The sequence below is a fragment of the Amblyomma maculatum genome, chromosome 10 (assembly GCF_055883805.1).
Source record: "Amblyomma maculatum isolate TAMU_Amacu chromosome 10, ASM5588380v1, whole genome shotgun sequence".
Classification (NCBI taxonomy): Eukaryota; Metazoa; Arthropoda; class Arachnida; order Ixodida; family Ixodidae; genus Amblyomma; species Amblyomma maculatum.
The window spans coordinates 74492341-74501935 of NC_139353.1; the positions used below are offsets into that span (position 1 = coordinate 74492341).

Below are 9595 nucleotides of genomic sequence, written 5' to 3' on the forward strand. Positions count from 1 at the left end.
GGATGTTTGTGAATATTGATCGGTCTCTGATACCACACGTCTTATGTGGTCCAACTATATCCTTCATAACCGTTTGAAGTCTTTTAGCGAGTACTTTCATCTATATCTTATAATCAACATTGGTTAAGCTAATAGGACGATAGGCAGTTACTTGCCTTAATGCGGTTCGATCATCTGTTTTGGGGATCAGAACTGTATGAGTGGACAGGAATGAAGGCGGTAGACGCTTTCGTTCGTAAGCATCATCTAAAACTCGAACCAATATAGGCGCCAGTTCCTGCATGAAAGCTTTGTAAAAATCGGCGCTGAATCCATCTGGACCCGGGGATTTCCTTCGTGTTAAGTCGTCAATTGCCAACTCTATTTCATCAGCTGTAATCGGGCGCTCTAACCTCTCTTTTGAGTTGTCATCAATTCTGGGCATCAAATTCAGGAATTCTGCCTTGAAGATGTTTGAGTCGACCCCGCTACGCATGAATAAGGCTGTATAGAAAAGTGTGAAAGCGTGCTCGATGTCGTTTTTTCCTTTTACGATAACTCCGTCCTGCTCAATTTCAGAAATCATGTTCTTGCTGGCCCATTTGCGCTCCACTGCCAGGGTCCTTTTAGTTGGGGCCTCACCGGTTATCACTTTATCTGCTCTTGCTCGAACAAGCACCACGTGAAAATGTCCGATATCTATTTGCTCCAGCTTTTGCTTGAGTTCACAGATGTCGGCCTTGAATGTGCCGGGGGCTATATTTTCTTCATTTATTAGCATTTGCAAGGTTTTCCGCAAATCTGCCTCATACTTATTTTTCGCATGCTTTATGGCACTGGCTCGTTCCAATGCCTTCATTTTTGATATTTGCTTGAAGGTCTCCCATTGCTCGCTTATCGCTGTGGCTGTGTCGTTCTCAATTTTTTCAAGCATAACTGACACCTGTTCTTTGCAAGCATCGTCATCCAAAATTTTTGCATTCAATTTCCACAGATCCCTTGTGAAGATTTCCTTTTTTGCCTTATGTCTAATGTCAACCCTTACCAGGCAATGGTCACTGAATGAAACAGCCTTCACGTGGTACTCACGACAAAGCGCAATCAGTTCGGCCGATACGTACACCCTATCTAGTCTGGCATGACTTGCAGCTTGAAAATGCGTGAAGCGAACGCACAGCTCGTTTCCTAGAGATTCCGCCACGTCTTCGAGCCCAAATTCGTCAGTTATTTTGCTCAATACTGCCGTGCTGGCGTCTCTGTGCGGTGCACACTAGCTTTATCACGCGCCGATAGCACGCAATTAAAGTCGCCCATCAGTACAAGTTTTCGGTCAACACTCATAAAATTTTTGAGACACAAAAAACTGTCGTCTTTCCTCGAGCACATTAGGAGCATACAAACATATCACCCGCCACTCTACTGAGCCAAAAGAAAAATCGCATACAACCGTGCGCCCCGACATGTCCATTCTCACTGCCTGGACATCCAGCCCCAAATGTTGCCGAACAAAGAGTGCACACCCCGCAGATCTCCCGACAGCATGACTAACACACGCGTAGTACATTGACGTGAAAGGGAGCACCATACTCTCGGTCTCATCGTCGCCTTCGATTTTAGTTTCCTGTACAGCAAGGGTGTCTATATCTTGTTCCACTGCCAACCTATATAACTGCCGTTGTCTCCTCCTCGCTGTAAGCCCTCGAACATTGATTGTGCCGAGTCGCAAGGACCTATCTGGTAGCGCCATTATAGCATGAAAATAGACCGAGAGTACGGTGCTTACCTTGGACGACAGGTCCCGAGGCGTAGGATCCAGTGCACGGCATGTGCCTGCGCTTACAACTACGAAGCAGGTGGCGGCGGAGGTGGAGCTGGCGGCGTTGTTGCCGTCAACCTCCGCTTGAAGCGATGTTCGGCCGTAGGCGTAACGACGGCCGACACATGGGACCTGCCTTTGAAGGTGGTTCTCCGGTGGCGTTCAGTCCAGGAGACGCTCCCTCTGGCTCGGCGCCTTCGTGCGAGCGCTTAGTTGCGAGACGGCGGCGCCTTCCTTGGAAGTGTCCATGGCCTCCTGCACCTCGTTCACGCTTTCCACCGACAGCACGGTGTTGTCTTTTTCTTGCACCATGGCTGGCGTACTCGGCTCCTCTGTTGACGCAAGTGCGTCTTCTTCAAGGTTTCGCGTTTCTTCCGCGACTGGGTTCCCTGATGTATGCTCGGCAGACGCCTTTTCGTCCTTAGCAATACTAGCCTCTACCCTTGCTGTTGCTTCAGCATCAGCCTCGTCCAATAGGAGGTCCGAGTTATCGTCCCTCCCCATGGGCCCTGCGACGCTGGCGTAGGTGCGCACGCACTCCGTCTCGTCGTGGCCAAAACGACGACACAGCACGCAGCGCGGTACCTTGCAGTCTCGACGAATATGACCGGTGCTCTCGCAGCGCAGGCAGATAAGTGCCCTACCCGGCACTACCACAAGGGCCAGCTCACCGGCAATTCTCAGCTGATGTGGTATGTCCTCCGGCGTCACCTCCGCCTTGAGTTTCAGCGTCACGGTTCGTGTCGTCGAACCCTTGTCCGAAACACCGTTGACCCTCCAGTGCTCCTTCACCACTTTAGTCGGTCTTCCGTATGCGAGCAAAGCTGCCCGTACGTCGTCATCAGGTACGGTGAGGAGCAACCAGTGCAACTTCAACCGGATGTCTTGATTCGACGGGTCGATGAGTACGCAGCGATGACTCTTCACTTGTACTTCGGCATTCTCGAGCAACCTCTTTGCACCTTCAGCACACTTGAACGTGACTGCCCAAACGTGATTCATTTGATACGCCCCCAAGGCCGAAACCTCGGGGAGCAGTTTCAAACGGGCCAGCGTATCCCTGAAGTCTTCCACACGGTAGGACCGGACTCTCACATCAGCATGCATAAACACGGTATTCAAAACCAAACGCCCTGAAGGCAGACTAGGTAAAACAACACGGTACTCATCATTCGATGAAGCAGAAACCCCGTTACCGCGGCCAGAAACGGCCGCTGACACAGCTCCGTTGGAGCACATGATAAGCACGTCCACTCGCTAGCGCGGCCGTCTTACTGTTCATTGCCTGGTCTTGACACATTGCATTTCACGATAACAAAACAAAAATCACTCAAATGCTATTTACATAGGCTATTTACATATGACACACTAAAATTTGCGCATACACAACAAAGGCTCTAGCGTTGAGAGCCACACGGGAAGTTATGCTGCAGCTTTCTGGATGGCCAAAAACCTGTTCACGCTTTCCTGAAAATAAATTCTGGCAGGCGTGCATCTTTATCGCGATGGCAACCCGCCATTCTTGAGCGCCATATATAGTGTAGGCCCATGAGCATAATTAAATCAAATGGTACCCTATCCTCACTTTCTAGGCATAAGTACTGAATGCCATGCGCGTCTAGCGGAAAATCTTCCATTAGCGTTCTTTGCAATACATCACAAACATATACTCCTTCCCAACAGTGTAAAAAACATGGTCTATGGTTTCTGGTTTCTTGTATATTAAACAGTGTGATCCCCAGTGTATGAATGATCTCTTTTTCTCGTGAATAACACATTGCGGGCTAGTTGGTTGATCATCACAAGGTAAAACAGTTCAAAAACGAACACAGGCGCTGTGTTCGTCTCACCTGTCTGCATCCTGCGACAGTGAAACGAACGCAGGCGCTGTGTTCATCTCACGTTTCTGCGTCCTGTGTGTGATTTTGCGCTGTTTTACCTCGGGCCCTTTTTCTCCAAAAATGTTTTTACTGGCAAGGTTCCGGTGTGCAATTTGAAAAAGAAGGTTTTTGCTCCTGGCGTCAGCTGCATTCTTTTTACCCTTTTCAAAACATCTGCACCTGGGCCGCCATCGTACGAGGCCATGAAGGCACAGGGAACATAATGTCAACACAATGCACAGTACAATTTCTTTCGTTTTACTGTAGAAAAATAATAACTTCAAACTCGCGCTAAAAGAACCGAACACTTGCTACAGCTTCTCTATAAAAGCCCTTAATCCCTGCGCAAAAATCTTCAGTTGAAACAACGTACTCTAGTAGCCGCCGCCTCAGTCTGACTTGGCATATGGTGCGTAAGAAAGGATCAGTCGTGTCTCTAAAAAACAAATAATGACTGACCAGCTGTCGCAAAAACAGGTGGCCTAATCCTGCCGGTGGTTTAGGGGTTACGTTGCTATTATGCTATTTGGTTATTTGTATTTTTCATTGGCTGTGCGATTTGTCACTCTGAATCTTTTTCCGAGCTATCACGAGGGTTCGCCAATGTCCCGTATCTTTATAGTGCGCCGCTTTATTAAAGGCAGACCTCAAGATATCATAGTTTACTAGTTGTGACGTGTTTTGTCATCGTCCTCGAACACTTGTAAGTTTCCTACATACACAGATATCCGGTGCACTAATACTTGTAATACTGCGCGTTATAGCGTCACATGCTACCATCGGAGCAGCGACGTCAATGAATACACTTCCGACTGAGTGGTTTTAATATGTAAACATTCGAGAGCGTCGCCCAGTATGAGGCTATCTGTGCATCTTTACATCGTCAGTGATGTTTCTTAATTTTTCCTAGAGCATATGTTTCGCCTCGCTAGCGAAACGATACGTTCGTGCTTTCACTTTCGCTTTGAAGGCGACAGATCTTGAGTCGCAGATATGAAGACGCACCGCAAGATGGTACGAGCTGCAGGGACTGTTACGCGCGCAAAAGAGACGCGATGCGCGTATATGCTTGATAGCTCACACTTCGACGGCTTCTTATTCTCAAGGTATGTGTGAAGCGACGCGAGCTCTTTATGTACAAAAACGTTGCATAATATGTTTGGTTGTATGCTTATTTAGCTGTCTAGCGTGCTCCGGTATGGTCATTCTGGTAGAGCTTCATCGATCGGCACGGCTTCTGTTCAGAAACGAAAATACCCTGCCCGGTATCAGTCCCAGAAGTCACGAGTTCGTCGGGTTTCTGGTTAATTGATACAGGCTGGACAGATATGAAACCTCGCGGAGCTCTGATTCCGGAAATTTATGTATGTTCCGCGGCCCTAGTTTCTAAAAAAAAAAAAACATAACGACGTCTGGCTAGAAAATTTATGCAGAGCTAGAAAATAATATGACTACATTTGAAAAACAATATAACTTTTAAAAGCAAAAAATTAAAAACTTACAAGCCGCGCTTCGAACTCAGGTCTTCACGATCCACAAGCGTACACTCTAACCACGGTTATATTAGTTATATTTCTGTTTATGTAGTCGACATTGCTCTTTCGTACTATGTGTATTTGTATGGGCTGTAGAGTTTGTGGTCGTAATTAACCGATCGCCCTTTAAACACGCTGAATCTTTTTCCTGCCTATATAGAAGGATTATCCGTATCTCACATTTTTAATATGCATCGCTTTCTTGCAGGCAAACCTCAGAATGTGGCAATTTACTAGTGCGGATGTGTTTGGCCTCGCCTTCGAACGCATGTAATTTTTGCTACTTACAGAGATATGCAGCGCACCCACACTTGTAATACTGCTTGTTTTAGCTTCACCTGCTGCCAGTGGAGCAGCGAGGTCAATGAATTCCTCCTCTCCCTCGTTCGCTGTTCCATACAACAGCCATCACCCCCGCGACAAAATCACCACCCTTTCTCTCTGTTCTAAGCTTTCCATTTGTTGCGATAAATTGTCCGATTTCAGATAATACCGAAAAATACGTCATGCGCACAACGATCACTGCCTGTTCGCAGATACAAAAAAAAAAAAAAGGAAGTGATGTCCAAACAGGGAGTGAAGGCTGCTGAAGGAACAGCAAAAAGAGTGAGGGAAGCTGGCTTTACACCTCCCTCGCCTCGGCAGAGAATCCTGGGCCATGGCGCTGTTCATGTTCCCGGTCGATGCTCGCGTGATAACCTTCAAATCGCGCTCGACTGTACTTGCTAGCGCACACATCCACGGCTTCATATCTTCTAGGTATTTTTGAAACAATGCGTGCTCTACATATTCAGAAAACTTGTAACGTAAAATATGTATGGCTTCATGCTCATTTAGCGCGCAGGCATGATGCAATGTTTTCATTCCGGTTGAGCTTCGCGATCCGCCCGGCATGTATTGATCAGAGGAAACACTATCCCGTATCAGTTCCATTCATGACGAGTTTGTCCAGGTTCAGTTAAGACGGACGTGACCTGTCCTGTATATGAGCTTCATACAGGACTGGTCCGCCCTGTTTAAATCCATACAGGACTGGGATGAAAGCCTTGCCAGTTAACTCACCCGTTACGTCACGGGTTAAGGAAATAGTTCCATGCGACACCGCCAAACGACGACATCTCTGCACGCAAATTTCAAAAAACGCTGTTTTTAAAAATTAATAATAAATCTTTGGCTTTGTTCCAAGGAGTTATACTTTCGGTTAGTGCTCAAAAGTATTTTGTTCTACAGACTGAACACGTTTATCACTGGCTTCTTGGTGGCCCTTTCAGTGAACCTTTAAAGAAGAATTTGGAAGTATTTATTGATGGTGTGAAAACAATGGCTCTTGTGGATACTGGAGCAACAGTATCTGTTATGAGTGAGTTTTAAGAACCCGTTTAGGTAGGAAAGTAATGTTTAATGGTGACCGTGAACTGTTATTTCGTGGTGTCGGTGGTGAACTTTAGTTCCACTTGGTGTGTGCGCTGCACATTTTGTTATGTGTGGCCTAAAGTTAAGAACAAAATTCGCAGTGATGCATGATGTGATTCTTGTGATTGATTTCTTCCAAGAGTGTGGTACAACTGTAGACTGTCGTACGGGAGAGATTGCTTTGAATTCTTCGCTACTTTCGGCTCTTATGAATGACTCGTCACATGATTTTGGATCACTTGCGGCGGAAGAAGACATAATTGTGCCATCTTTACCTGCAGAATTTGTGCGGATTTTCTATATTCGCAAAAAAGGCGAATTTTGTGAAGCTGTAGTAAAGCCTACAACATTCACCTGGTCAAAGAAGAGTATCGCTCTAACTCGTTGTGCCCGTTTATGTGGCTAGAGGCCGCACCGAGCTCTGAACAGTCAGCCACTCTGAAGAGCCAGATGTGTTGCTTCGTGGCCTTAAAACTCGTTAATTGCCAGGATTACGTGTCAGGTTCCGTAGCGGCGTTACACAGCTCTGTCACTGAGCAGCACATGCGACCATGTATGGAGACCGAAGTTAAGCCTACCATTATTACGTCTCCACAATTGAGCGTCGCATTCTAGTGGAAGTACTTCTGAAGCACGTGACAGTGTTCGACTTTGCCAAACACGACTCCCGCTACCTACCAGTCATATTCATCACATGGTCAACATCTGGGCCGCACCTCCGATACGTCAGAGGTCTTATCTAGTCACAGCAATTGAACGTAAGGCAAACGATCAGCAAGTTCAAGAGGTGTTAAAGCGCGGCCTTCGAGAATCTTCTATTGCATTGTCAGCGCCAGTTATTCTTGTTAAAAAGATGGCACGTGGAGTTTTTGTGTTGACACCCGTCGCTTAAATACAGTCATGAAGGAAGATGTCAACCCGCTTCCACGTGTAGACGACGAAATTGACTGCCTGCACTCGGCTTCATACTTCTCTTCAGATCAGGCTTCTGGCAAATCACCATGCACACTGCAGATAAAGAAACAACGACATTCTTAGCACCATATGAATTTAACGTTATACATTTTTGATTATGTAATATGCCTGCCACATTCCAGCGGTTCATGAATACAATCCATTGTATTCAGAAATGTGGCGCAACAAACACAAACACAAGAGAAGATGCACAACACACGCGCACACTACCAACTGTAATAAGAATCTGAAAACACTTCCTCTTCATCTCAAGGATTGTATCTCAAGCCGTTATTTTGAGATACTATCTATCGTGGACTAAAGTAGCAAATTTGTTTACGTTATTTGGACGACGTATTTTTGTCAAAACATTTAGCGAGCCCAAGAGCCGTCTGGGCATCGTACTAGATTGCATGGAACGAACTCGTCTTGTATTAAATTAATGCCATTATGGGAAGCGTGAAGCAATTGTTATTTGTCACTTAGTCGATAAAGAAGGTATCTGACGAGATCCCAAGAAAATTCAAGCTGTGAAAAGGTTTACGATACCCCTATCAGTAAAAGAGCTGCAGAGCTTTTTAGGGCTACGCTCATACGCTTTATACCAAGGTTTGCAGATATCGCTTTTCCACTAACGTGTCTACTACATAAAGATGCATCATTAAATTGGACCAGCGAATGTGATGCCGCTTTCCGTCATCTGATATTTCTTTTCACCTCGAAATTTAATCAGCCCATCAGCACCAATTGAAGTACACACGTACGCAAGCAGTATCTGTTCGGCGCTGTACTTAGACAATTCCATGACCGCGATCAGCATGTGATAGCATACGCCAGTCGCTTGTTGAGAAAGCGGGAACATTAATTTGATAGAGAGCTAGAATGTCTCGCCGTTTTAGCTGCGCAGCGCTCCGCTCCTCTCTTTACGGGAATGCTTTCACCGTCGTTACGGCTCACCGTTCGCGTTGCTCTCTCTTGAGTTTTCGTAACACCCATGGATTTTGCGCATACAATAATTTAATTTTACTGTGGTGCACAAAAGCAGCCATAAACACTCAGAGGCTGATTGGTTTTTCTGTTTGCCGATTCAAACGACTGATGACGACGCAGAGAACTTCGATGAATACTGGACAACACTTTCACCAGCCTTCCCCGATCTTCGACTTTTCTGAACTGAGAAATGCAAAAATCAGACATTAAACTCTTTATTGGTACGGCGAAAGATTCTACAAAGAAGCCTTCTTGCACTCGCGGGGGATTGCTTTACGAAAACTGTATCTCTGGGAGAGCACGTATACTCCCTGTCATACCGGAAAGCTTGCGCATCCTATTTATTGAAATGTTGCGCGACGTCTGGGCACTTGGGGCCAGCCCAAATACTCCACCGCACAAATCAGCGATTTTACTGGCCGAAGGTGCGTTCAACTATCCAGCGCTATGTAGTCAGCTGTGTGAAATGTTAACGTTTTAGGCTCCCGACTTCAAGGCCACCGGAAAAACTGCGACCAGCAAACGTCCAACAACCCCGTTTGAGCAAGTTGGCATTGATCTTCTTGGACCTTTTCCAAGGTCTTTTCAAGGAAATCGGTGGATTCTTGTGTGCGTAGATAATTTAACACGGTATTGTGAGACAGCCGCGATACCATCTGCTACTGCGTCTGAAGTATCTAAATTCCAAATTCAATTTGTCATTCTTTGTCACGGCCCTCCTGCAGTTGTCATTCATGACCGTAAATGCCAATTCACAGTGGACGTTGTCGGAGAACTTCGCCACAGTGCCTACAGTTTTCACCCCTTGGCACTATATGCTCCCCAAACGAAAAGTGTGGTAGAATGCACTAATTTGAAACTTACCAGCATGCTGCCCATGTACATCGATGCAGATCATAAGGACTAGGATGGCATCCTTCGTTTCATCACTCACCAAGGTAGCACAAAGTGGGCTATGACGTGGGGGCCCGCGTTGGGCCTGTGGGGACAGCCCATATGGGTCCTATGCGGGATTTGCAATACGTACC

The 9595-nt window shown here is 46.3% G+C and overlaps 1 pseudogene; it reads right to left on the reverse strand.

The window, feature by feature from the left end:
• Positions 1–1821: 1821 nt before the first annotated feature.
• On the reverse strand, positions 1822–3034 carry LOC146176810 (uncharacterized; annotated as a pseudogene).
• Positions 3035–9595: the final 6561 nt, after the last annotated feature.